We start from the raw sequence: 13,433 nt of genomic DNA on the forward strand, positions 1-13,433 counted from the left end.
CTATATATATATTTTTTTTACTTTGAGCTTTGGTTCGAAAGTTATAGAGGGATAATCATTATTAAAAGTATTCAATTTATCCAAAAAAGTTTTTAGCAGCATTCAAAATATTTTTAAAGACCCGTTTAATATATGCGAAACGTTGGTGGTTTCTGAATATATATTTTTGTGACTATAAGGGCTTAATTAAACGCCACGCAAACTCGCATACGATTTTAGTAGGCATTGCGGGCAAGAGGTTACATCCGATTCAGCCGTCCGATTAAATTCCGCAATGTAATGAAACTCGCATGCGAGTTCTCGCACTGTCTAAATGAGCCCTTAGTGACTTGTATGGATGCCCCCTTTAAAAATATATTTCTTACAATTTTGAGTACTTAATCCAGTAGCGGTTTACAAAATACACCTATATTTCAAATTGACAGCATGGTTTCAGCACTCTAAATAATTTATACCTACCAATTTGGGTATGAACGAGGAAATACGGGTTTATTGAGTAAATACCGAGTATTTACTTGGTATTTACCCTTGACTATTTACTCATTACCCATCTCTAGTCTGGCTATTGATATATTTTTTACATATATTTCTCAATATCCGTTTGGTTTTATTTAATAGTTTAAGGTTGTTGTTATACTTACCTTTTGTAGATAAATGACGGGGATGCAAATATACAAGCACTTACCTGTAACAACACCAAAAAATATTTACGTATATGATACTTAATGAACTACGCACTATGTGGTGGAAAGTCAGATAATAACAAAACAAAGTAAACTATAGGGAATTACCATGCTAACATTAATCTAATATTTATACCTTTATCATTAAAAGTCGCAAACTTACCCAGTTTAATTGCCTACTAACATCTCATGAATCGTTTACATATTAGACCTAAATGCATGATACTTAATACATAAAGTATATTAATTACGATAAATGTCGCCAGTTATATAGCTTATTGATTTGATAAGTACTGCATATTGCATTTTGAGCGATAAGTTCTATCAACCACTTAAGTCGAGTTGATAAATATTCAATCTACAAGCCCAAATGATACATTTCTGTGTTTAGTAAAGGACGCGATTTTATAAATCACTAGTGGCTCTGTGAGCTGTAGGCCTACAAAATGTAAAAGCGAAAAATACTTAGTATTCCTTGAGTCATTATCACAGTGAACTCACAATGGTCTTAAGCGCTACAGATACTATTGGCGCTTAAGTCTTTTGCATCAATTTCCGTATAGAATCTGGTCACAAAGTTTCACGAGAATCGGCTAAGAATAGCGACCTGTAGAAAACGTACGGACAAACGAAGGCAAAATGCCCGAGTTAAAACGGCGACCTTTGCTAACGCTTCGCTCAATGAAAAAGTCAAGACAAATTTTCTCACAGATCTCCAAAGCGATGGTCTCAGGTAGATAACTCGTTTCAAGTCAAGCCCGGTAGCTTAACAGTAACAAATTAAAAGTTATCGCTTTTTCTTTGTCATTTTTACCATGTTTTAATCTTTACTTGTTCTGTTTTGGTAGGGTTTAATGTATCGTTAAAATCGAATTAGTTTCGGCATATTCACAACAAACGATGTTATCTTATGATGGCGCAACATACCTGTAGCTTTCTGAATGTTATTCAATATGTGAGTTTTATTATTATGAGATACGAATATTTTAAATATCTGGGGGCATGGTGGAGCCCCCGCCAAGACGAGCAAAGCGAAGCAGAAAGGCACTACTTACCTTTTCTCAAGCGCTTCGTTGTTCTTTCGAACCCTCATATCCATTCATTTCGAACCATCTTGTGTTTGGACTATACCAGATAAACAAAATTCTCTGGATATAATGTCGATAGTTGACTTATTAAGCATAAAAAATTTCAATTGCATAGCTCTCATACTTTACATTTTAATCATATCTAAAAAACCCGTTTTTTTAGATATGATTAAAATGTAAAGTATGAGAATATATTAAATTAAAATGTAAAGTATGAGAAAGATTTCGTCACTGACTACTCACTCACTAATTATCACCCTTAGGGTACTCCTGAAGTCCTAGAAAGCTGAAATTTGGTATGTAGGATAATATTAGTACACTAACAACAAAAAAATACTATAACTTGAAATTTTCCGCCAAGGGAGTGAAAAGGGGGGTGGAATTTTATATGGGGAATCAATAACTGCTGAACCGATTTAGTAAAATTTTGGTATGTAGATAGTTTTTGTTATGGGAAAGGATACCTATAGAATAGTTTTTAACCCCAAAATCACCCATAAGGGTGAAAAGGGGGGAAAAAGGGGTTGAAGTTTATATGGGGAATCAGTAAAAATGCAGATTGTATAAAATATGCCCCCAGATACGTATTTCAGAATTTATAATAGTAAATCAACCCCAACCCTTTAAATAAGCAAATGAAAGATTGTCATAAGCAACTTACAAAAAGAAGTGGAATCTCATCTAAAACATTTTCATGTAAAACGTTGCCAATACGAGACCATAAAGCTCGCACTGTCAAAAAGTTTTCAGATCTCTTGTAGAGCCAAGCTCTACAAGACCTAACTCTCAAATTCTATACCTTAGTTAAAATATGTGGGAAAATTTCATACAAAAAGTACCGTTATTTCGTTAGGATCGCAAAGCCATTCTTCCCTCTTCAGACACTAGGTAGGGTCAGCATCAATAGTAGCGGATGAAACAACGCTCCAAAAGTAACTGATATTCTGGATAACTTTTCCAAATATTGATAAATCCATAAAATGTACGTTCAAAAGTATATATTTTAACGTCTTAATTGTTCTGCATATTACTGCTACAAGCTGTTACAGAATGGTAGATACTTTTAAAACCTTGTTTCATCCGCTACTTTTGATGCTGATTGTACTAAATATATTTTTGTAATCCTATTCAGAAAAAAGTAAGTCTCGTCAGACTGAGTCTGATTATCGATATAAGATATAAATAGATAGGGACGGATTTGTTGTGTTGCCGACAACTTTACTTTTATTAAAATTATAAAAAAGCACCCCTTTCCGTGCAATTGAATGTATTAAATAGATCTCCTTTTAGCAATTTTTAATTGTATGCAGCTACAGTCAGTTGCAGAGAAACGTGATCCCCACATAGAACTTTGTATGCAAAGGTGATAAGCGAATAGTATTCCTAACTGTACAATAGGACCTACCTCATTTTAATAAATTTAATTTAATACATAAAAATTTGAAATCTCAGCACTCAACATGCACACTTTTAAAATGATAAAGACACAATTTATACAGTTTCTATATTTTTCCTCATAAACGTTTTTAAAACAAATTTTTGACTAAGCCGTCCTTTATCCGTTACCGTAACTTTTTATGGGTCCGTATTCGAACCTGAGACCGGTTTTTGATTGCCCCGAATGTGCAGTTTGCTCCTAATGGCCCTTCATCCTGGACCCAGAAACCGTAATTTTGTTACAGGTCACGATTTCTTAATATGTTTTTAAGAAGGCTTGGTTTGATTGGTTGCTATGAAAACGTCGAAGAGATTTATACTACCTATATTAACGATTAAATGCTTCTTGATATTAGGTAGTTAATTATCTGTCGTTTTTCACATTATTTGATTTAGTAAGAAGATTCAGTCGTAGGCGCGATATAAATGTTTGCTAATTATCACTTTAATACGTAACCACCAGGAAGAATAAGCCTCTACTAACATGAGTGGCATGGCACTTAATAGTTGGGAACCGTACTACTGTGCCACTGATATACTTAAGTATATTCTTGTAGTGGTTATGTATTAAAATAATAATAATTATCATAGTAATATTTGACAGTGATATAGGAAGTAATGCGTTATGATTATGACATGAATAATCTTAATGTTCTTGACTTTGTATGCAGATATCAAAGCCTAAAATAGGTTAGGTTTACGTATTTGATTAAATTATGTATCATTTCAAATTAGTACTTTGTGTAGGTACTTACATATGATTCTATGACGTTAAGATACATAGTTCATTTTCTTTTTACGTTTAAGTACTTTGTTTATTCCCTTACATTGTTGTTCGTCAAATACAGGAATCAATGAGCCATGTAAATTTCCCACGAAGTGCCATAATAATTGCTTTTATATCGGTGTCCGTAAAGTATCGTAACGTTATTATTATGTCAAGCAAGATAAACTTGAACTGAACTTAGAAAATCATAACATTCGAAGAGTAGTTAAAATACACAGAGATTGTCCATCAATTTATAAAATTATGTCAAATAACTTAAACAACAACACAATAAATACTTTCATACAATTTAAAACATTCAAAACCTCTATCGCGAATTTATTTTGTTACCTTTATTTCCAACGTTACAAGAAAAGGAACAAATTCGCCATAGTCCCGGTTTAAAATTATGTTTTAAAATGTGTTCAATTCGCGAAAGTTTTAAACGTGATACTTTCACACAAGTTATTGGTATACGAGTAGTATATCTCTACATACGCAGTTCGCTTGAATTTAGCTGTGTTACTTTGGTGTATCTACATTCACGACATACTCTGTGTCTTGTCACCGTAGCAGCGTAGCTTACACAAAGGTGCCTTTGTCTTAATATAATTGATCACACGTGTCCACTACTGTACAATACAATAGCCTCTTTGGAGAATAAAACTTCGTAAATCTATGATTTTAAAGTCTGTAAAGTGTAACAAAATTTGTTACTGATTATAAAATGAGTTCAGTAATTAATGATATACAAATCTGATACTAATACAAATATGATACGAATACTTACATCATAATAATCTGTACTTACGGATTTAGGTTACATTAGCTCGCCAACGATGTTGTTACTATGTAGTCTATATTTATTTATAATGCATACCATTAATTTATAATGCAAAAACGGCTGGACTGATTTTAATGATTTCTAGTTTGGTAGATTCTTCTCTGCCTCGATTTGCAGAATATATGGCTGTACCTATATAGACATTTATGGGTGACATGTACTCACTGTATGGTACTTTTTCGTAAAAATCATAGTGGATATCGTTTTCTAGGTTCTCAGGTGTATGGATTTCGAAAATTATAACCATCTATAATCCAAGATGGCGACCGTTTCTTTATTCAAGTATGTAGGCCTACTATTCAATATACTCTATGTATGTAGGTTTTGTAACAAGCACCTTCGAATAGTCATTTTATAATTTTACGTAAAAAACGCCAGGGCTATTGTTTCTAGACTGACATGTACTTTTCCATAAAAGCGGTGTCAGCGCGGCGTTCTTTAAACTAGTTTATACCGCTAGTCACTGAATACCATAGGTAATTTTCGAAATCCCATCCCCGAGTAAAAAAAGTACTTTTCCCGTATAAATTATACGTCCCGTACAGGTTAAAAGTATCATATTTATGTAAACTATTAAGTGGGTGATAGACAGGCGAATAAGTTTGCGAACTTATGGCACGACGACTTTTTTCGCTTGTAAAGTACGCATACTTAGGCTGACACACGAGCGAAAAAGTTCATCGAGCCGTAAGTTCGCGAACTTACTCGCACGTCTATCCGGGACTTCGTCTTTTTGACGATTACAATATAGGGAGCGTGCATGAACTGTAGGAGGCAGCACAGGAGCCGTCAAGGGCCGCGAGGCGTAAATGTGATGTTTAGGTATTGTTCCGATGTAGCCCAAAAGATGGCAGAACCTACTATGCACAAGAAAACACGTGACGTGTAAATGTACATGTTTATGGTTCCGATTCAGGCCACAAGATGGCAGACCCTCCAATGCGCACAGTCCCTATACCGTAAAACCATCCAAGTATAGTCCAGTAATACAACTATGGTCCACGGTTATAGTCAAGTAGATAGGTTTTTTTAAAATCACAAAGCTGAAATTGTAAGTTTTCTATAGAAAATCATGATGCTCCTTGACATTTTAACATGAACATATTGAACATTCGAGCGAATGTAGTTTACTAATGATGGAGGTTATTAGTTACGATGCTATCTAGGGGTCGAAGGTTAGTTGGCACTCGAATGTAAAATAATAAACCTAGGCTACAGGCAAGGAGGGAAACATTGATTGTGATGAAGAAATTTCTTGCAAGGAGTTAGAAAAGGTTATTTTGATGATAAAAAACAAAACGGCTCCAACATCAAAACAAAAATACGGACTGTCTATTGAATGTTGAACACGAAATCGATAAATCGAAATTTATAGAGAAATTAAATATCTCAAGGCCAGCAGTTTGGTGTTAATAAAAGATAAACTTATTCAGTTTATTACAGATCGTAAAAAATATCCACTATCAAAATAACTACTTGTCTCAATCACAGGTGTTTTATTCTTTTCATATAACCTTACGAGTACACATAACTACAGTTCTTGGAGACTAAGCGCCCCTGACCCTTTAATAATTTCAAATATATTCTTAAAGAGAGGGTCAACGAAATCAAGTAACGACGGGTTAACCAAAGCACATAATTATAAAGATGTTTCTTCTTATCTTCTTGTAAAATTAATGGGCCGTGACATAAACGAACACCGCAACTTGCAAATTTAATAAAATGTTTCAATAGAACGAGTTTTCAAACTATCAAAAAGCATAATACCTATTTAGTGTAACAAACAAACAGTATGGCAGACCAAGGGTAATCAAAACCGACCGTTATATAAACATTAAATGGGTGTTATGGAATGGAATATGGTCACAAAAGAATATTTTTGTACTAACGGCCTGATTCGAACTTTAATTATTACTGTTAATACTAATTAACGATTAACTAGTTCAAAAAGTTACGGCCCGAGTCGAACTTTAGGATACGTTAAAAATTTGCTAAACCTACGATATGGATCGGATATGTCAGTGTCAAAAGTCACGTTTTATTTGATCGTCACTTTTGATACTGTCATATCAGATCCGTGTCGTAGCTATAGCAAATTTTTGACGTATCCTAAAGTTTGACTCGGGCCGTAACTTTTTGAACTAGTTAATCGTTAATCGAAAACCTATTTGATATTTTGTAAATTGTAAGTTATGAGTTTTGTATTTTCGGATTACTTAGTCGGGAGCAATGTTTCAAACGGTATACTTAAAATACTTCTTTTAACTATTATCGTATTCTTAATATAATATATAATTATATTAATTAGATAGTTTCAAATAGTCCTTTGAGTTACAAAAAACTCTAAGTGATGATACTAAACTTACGACTACAGCGTGTTATTGGGTATATAATTGGGTGTCCCTTATTTTGCGATTTTAAAATTTAACAACGCATACCTACTAAATATAATGATATTACCCCAAAACACCCAGAAAACAAATCATTACATTCATATACCCGAACCCGTTCCTGAACCCGTGCTGACTTGCAACTGAAGTTCCCATATAAATTACTATGGAGAAATTTGGCCAGACACTCATTTGTTAATTTTTTTTTTGGTTTTCTGTTCACATCACGATTTTTTGTAAAATAATGATTATACGGTAGTAGAATACGCGATGGATACTCGTACGAAATTAATAATGAAAAGGAAAAAAAAAAATGTCAGTTACATAAATTGTACGGTAATTTTACCGTACAATGTATGAAACTGACAATGAGAAATTGAAAGTTACTGGAATGACCTGAAATTTATTTTTAAAGTGTTTTGGGATAAAATACACCGATTTAGGGGATATGCGTTATTAATTCCGGAAAATCGTAAGATAAGGGACACCCTAGTACAGAAGTTTAAACTTGAAGGGCAAGGTAGAGAAGACGAACAACCTAAAGATGTCCTTTAAAGTTTCGAAAACTAAACCGAATTCAGTCCGACAAAACCTCATTTAAATACGCTACCGGCAATAAAATCTGAATTCAAAATAATCAACGCAATAAAACTTGAGGGCTTTTAAAATTCAAAGCCCGTTGCAATAAATTATCATTCGTTCCTCGTCGACAAAAAAGGATGAAAAAAAAGACGAAATGAACCAAATCGGGAATAGAGGCAAACCGGGACAAAGATATTGAACGTGTCAGGACCTGTCTTTGAAAAGAGCACCTGTTTTGGAGAGCACCTGTGGAATACATTAAAGGATTTGTTGATGTTCTAAAGTTTTAAGAAGTTTTGAGGTCAATGGTACCCTTAGGTAACCGTAGGTGTAAGTTGTTATTATCGTTAAATACGACAAACCGATGACTTAAACTAGATTTAGTCACAAAACTAAGCTATTGTCTATTAGAAAATGATAGCTTGCTTGCTTGCTCTTATGATCTCACTAACAAAGAAGCGTGGTGCTTGTTTTGCGTAATGATTCGACACCATCAGATGTGCTTCGTTTTGTTCGGTGGTTTTACAAAACGAGCACCAAGGAGCTAGTGTTACATTTGTACAGTAGAGATCAGAACGAACCACGAACACCGAAAGTTTGCAAGTTGCGAGAATCTTCTTTTTCCCTCCAATTAAGGCGTAATAAGTGTGGTAGAGAAAGATGCCCGTAATATGCGAACTTCTGTATTCGCAGTAGGCCCGTAAATATAAAGAAGCGGTTTATTCAATTCAAAATCTTATAAAATAATACCTGTTATCATAATATCTTAATACCTACTTAGTATTACTAGTATTTCGTCCTACATTTCATATTTTGTGTCGAATTTTGGGTGCTTGTCCCTGTGTAACTTCATGTATGGACTTTTTTTTTAATTTAAATCTAGAAAAGTGATTTCAGCGTTTAGTTTTTTTTAAGGGGTCAACGAAGCTGAAAAGTTTGTAAGTTTATATAAAATGTGAGAAACAATTAATATGTGTTAAATAAGTTTGTTTGCTGACTATTAAATAACAAGAATAAAATATATCGTCAGCGGTTGAAAAAAATATATCGGAAGGACTTGATTTAAAAATGTCCGTTTGATCGTAAAAAGAAGATATGTAACTAGTTTTAGTATTTACAGCTCTAAAGGGGATAAAATAAGAACGACTTCCATGCGGACTGAATGACCAACAACGGTTAGTTATTTAACCGGGTTACGAAGGTTTTATTCGTAGATAAAATTATTTTTAAATATATAAACAATATTTATGATCCGTCTTCATGTATAGTGTGTTCGAAAAGAGAATAGTCGTGGAATGTATTGGGCCCCATACATTCCACGACTCTTCTCTTTCCGCACAGACTCCATAAAGCAACAGCCGCCGGTTACGAAGGTTGGATATAGATCTAGCTAAGTTTTATTCGTAGATAAAATTATTTTTAAATAAATAAAATATATTTATGATCCGTCTTCATGTTTAAAGCAACAGCCGCAGGTTACGAAGGTTGGATATAGATCTAGCTAAGTTTTATTCGTAGAAAAAATATATAATGTATAAATAAATTATATTTATGATCCGTCTTTATGTATAAAGCAACAGCCGCTAACATTAGGAACAAAGGACACTTTTTGTAAAAGAAAAGGTCGGAAAAAAGTACCAAGGTACCTCTTAAAATTTATATTAATAAAAAACAATAGTACGCTTTACTTAATTTAATCTTAACTTTACCTATTTTTACGTACTATTCAAATATACAAAACCAGTAATAGTAAACTAGTAGTAGCCAGTAGTTGCCCGCTCTTCGTACACGTGGATTTTTATGTTGTTGTGTATTCTACATGAACATTAAATATTGTGAAGCAAAAGGTAGCAGTAGAGTTAATAATTTTACAACAACGTGTCATTTGTCTGTCAAAACGTTTTTCTAAGTTTCTAGAATTCACTACTCTCACTGAAAAAAAATTGTTTTCGATTTTGTTTTAAACCCAGTTCGAGGAATAATTTTCCAATGCGATGAAATTATTATAGTTGTATTCCAATGTAGGTAATGTCTTTTTTTCGCAGTTAAAAGCATCTCGTTTAATAAATATTTCCATCCCCATTTTAACTAAAGGGATAAGTTTTCATCTCTGAAATTTCTTCTCTTGTATTTGTATATTATGTATGTGTGTGAGAAGTTTCAAGATACAAATCTTCAATTCCCTTTTCATCTTCTTAGATAATGAACTTTCAAAAAGAGCTGAATCCAGTTTTCTTGTTTTTAATTATTAAATAAGTGATTACGAAGTTTTGTACAACCTTTCAATTCCTTTTTAGCCCTATCAGGGCTCTAAGCCTAGGGCCATAAATGTTTGTTATAGTAGGTTTTTTTTTTCTATAACGCTGTAACCCCTTATCTTGTATTTTAATATTCTGTCTTTCTAAGAAGATTAGAAGTATTTGTACCCGATACGATACCTGAAATTACTTTCCTTGTGTTCTGATAATACTTTTACAAAGTTTCAAGTTCTCCACTAAAATATGTTCAGTTCCAATAAATTTCAACCCTTTTTTCACCGCTTTGGCATGATCTTTCTTTATCTTGTATTGTGATAAAATACTTTTTTACGAAGTTTTCAGTTTTTGTTTCAGCCTGAAATAAATCTTATGTCACATGTAAAATGTCAATATCCTAGGAATTAAATTATTTTAAATAGGTTTTTATTTCTTGTACACTTTATAAATGTAACTTGATGTGCATATTTCAACTTTCTGGCCTTCATAGAATTTAATTAAGAATATATTGTTCAATGGCTTCATAGTTTTGTTGTAACTTTTTCTGGTTCGATTCGGACTGCAATTTGAGCTTATGGGTCGTACTATTAACCAAGCTTTTCTTCATTACGTAAGCGAATATTCTTCTTGTGGAATTATTGTAGCTCTTTCTTATTTATTTTAGCGTTTTAATGGAAGTTGTGATTATGTATAAATATCGGTAATTCGTTTCTTTTAGTAAAAACGCATAAACAGTTGTAATACATTTATCCAAAAAATATAGTTTCAAGTTTCAATGACAGAAAGCTATCTAAAAAAAAATATTTAAAGCCATTGGAGCGTACCTTTACACTTCAATTGTAATCGACATAGGCACAATCAAAACTCTTCCATTACCATGACTTACCTCCCTGTTATTTTACCATCATTGCAGGACAGTAAAATTTGATGGACCGTAATACAATAACCTTAAAGCTACAAATGCATTTAATGCGGATTTACTAGTTGCATAATGAAATGTTGGTATTGTTTTCTAAAAACACAAAGGACTACACAAATGATAAACTTTGCTTTTTGATTTTGAAGTGAAGTTCGATAGGTACTGCTTTAATAATACTCACGCTACGCTACTTACTACGCTATCTTATGTTGGATTCAGTCTGTTTTTTTCCAGACAATTATGAAAGAAACAAATAACGTTTCTTGTCTAAATATACATTGCAAGCGAATAATTTACTACTTTATATATAATTATGTAAGTTATTGAAGATGTGTAATTGAGTATTTCTGATTAAATACAATACTACAAACATCAACATCAATCGACATCATCATCTACCGACTCGTCTTATTTTATCCATTCCAGCCAGTAAGTATCTTACCATAGTTTCGATTTCTTCTTTCACGATCGCGCGACTACGATTGGTTTTCGCTTTCAAACGTCGTACTTCGCTATTCCATTGCCAATGCTACAAACAATTGTGTGGTGCAGCTCATAAAAACTCAGCGAGAAGAGATTGTTAGATTGAAATAAATTCACATAAAATTATAGCACTAGATAATTATAATAATTTAGATTTACGGCGCGATTCGAACTTTTAGATGGGTACGACAAAAAATTCCTAAAGATACGATGTGGATTGAATATGTCAGTGTCAAAAGTGACGTTTTTGTTTGAAGAAACTGACATATATAATCTATATCGTATTTTTAGGATTTATTTTACGTAGGTATCGTGAAGTTACTTGTTTTTTTATTTTTATTATTACAATCACTTAACTAAAAGTCAAATCATACCGCTGATCCTTTTCACTTGGATCAAAACAGGTCGTGACTGGAAACAACTAGGATTTAGAGCGTGCTACAGCTCTGTCTCCTCCAGTTTCTTGTTCAAACAAGTTTATGCTGTATCTTGTACCCTTATCTTTTTTCTATCTACCCGAATAGCAGGTAAATACTAAATATTTTTGAAATTTTCATGTTGTGCAATGTTTAATACTAAAATTAAGTTACAACATTTTAATAATAACCAAAAAAAATACGGATTATTTATTGAAAAAATTACCCACGCGGTAGTATTAGAATATAATGATATAATAAGAAACTGTAAGTACTTTTGTAAGTAGCTAGTTGACATCCTCTTTTTAGCATACTTCAACATGTTATAACTCGTCCTGATCCGTGGTCAGTGGTTGACGGAAGGTAAACAAGTTATTTTTGGATCTATTGCTGAGACTCCTTTGAGCATTAGTGGCGATTGTAAACTCGTTCGTTATTATTTCACTTGACGTATCAAACATGTTTTATTTTACTTAAAAGAGTCTCGCCAATTCATTTATCATAAGTACTTATTTCTTCAATTTTATGACAATATCCTAACTAATTAATAATAAAAAAATATTTGTCATTGTTGTCTATAAGTACAACAATTTAATGATCTATATCAAGAAGATAAACTGCATTTATTAAAATGAAATACATATTAAATCTTAGTATGTTCTTCGCGTTACTTAAAATTGTTATTATTATCATTTTGGCGTTACTATCATTTAGTTTTGTTTAAAATCTCCTGCGTTTTGAATTTAAAAAATATTTTACTTAGTTTATAAATATTACTAAATGGGTTTTGTTGTAATATGAAAAATTCAAACAGTATATTTTACAAAATAATATTTATTTCACAAATATCCCATAAAATATTGGGAAAATATTATAAACACAATCCAGTTTATGTATATTGATTACATGCGGCACTTACTATAGTAATATAGTTTGTAAATAATAAAAAATGTAGGCAGAAATGTTCTTATTTAAAATCACAAACTTTTAAATGCAATATTTACAAATCGTTGTGAATTATTTTAAAACTATTGGCATATTTATCAATGTTTTCCTTATTATAGAAGGAATCTGTAGGTACTATTTTACAATTTAGAAACAGTAGATCATTAAAAATAATGTCAAAGTAACAAAACTAGTCTATTGATGGAATTTAATTTATTTACAAAGATACATTAATTCCATTGTTTTATTACATATACATGTTTATTGAAGAAATAATTATTCGTAAATTTCAATAAATTCTTCACGTGATTTAGTAAAATCTAACAAAATATTTGGTTTCTAATCAAAAAGTTATAATTCACTTAACGGGCACTATGACTATCGAGACTATTTGGAAATAAAATAAAGTCTGAGATCCTTTATTATATGTATAGGTAGGTACTTACACGATACAAAATTAAATGCTATATACCTCACGGGAACTTAAAAAAAGGTTATTATAATAAATTAAACAAACTAGTTCGATTTTAAAATTGATAAACAAAATAAGAGATCAAAATGGAAATGTAACTAAATATCAAAACTTAACAATAGATACGGAATTGAATAGTATAACCGCAGATTG

At 32.1% G+C, this 13,433-nt stretch overlaps 1 protein-coding gene and 1 long non-coding RNA gene across 2 annotated transcripts in view; both read right to left on the minus strand.

The window, feature by feature from the left end:
• Nucleotides 1-13,433, minus strand: part of LOC133534504 (uncharacterized) — a 329,551-nt gene that overhangs the window by 110,502 nt on the left and 205,616 nt on the right. The gene's annotated exons all lie outside the window — the stretch shown is intronic.
• The window catches only part of LOC133534497 (uncharacterized), a 125,238-nt gene that overhangs the window by 110,502 nt on the left and 1,303 nt on the right, over nt 1-13,433 (minus strand). The window lies entirely within an intron of this gene.

This window comes from Cydia pomonella, chromosome 2, assembly GCF_033807575.1.
Source record: "Cydia pomonella isolate Wapato2018A chromosome 2, ilCydPomo1, whole genome shotgun sequence".
Classification (NCBI taxonomy): Eukaryota; Metazoa; Arthropoda; class Insecta; order Lepidoptera; family Tortricidae; genus Cydia; species Cydia pomonella.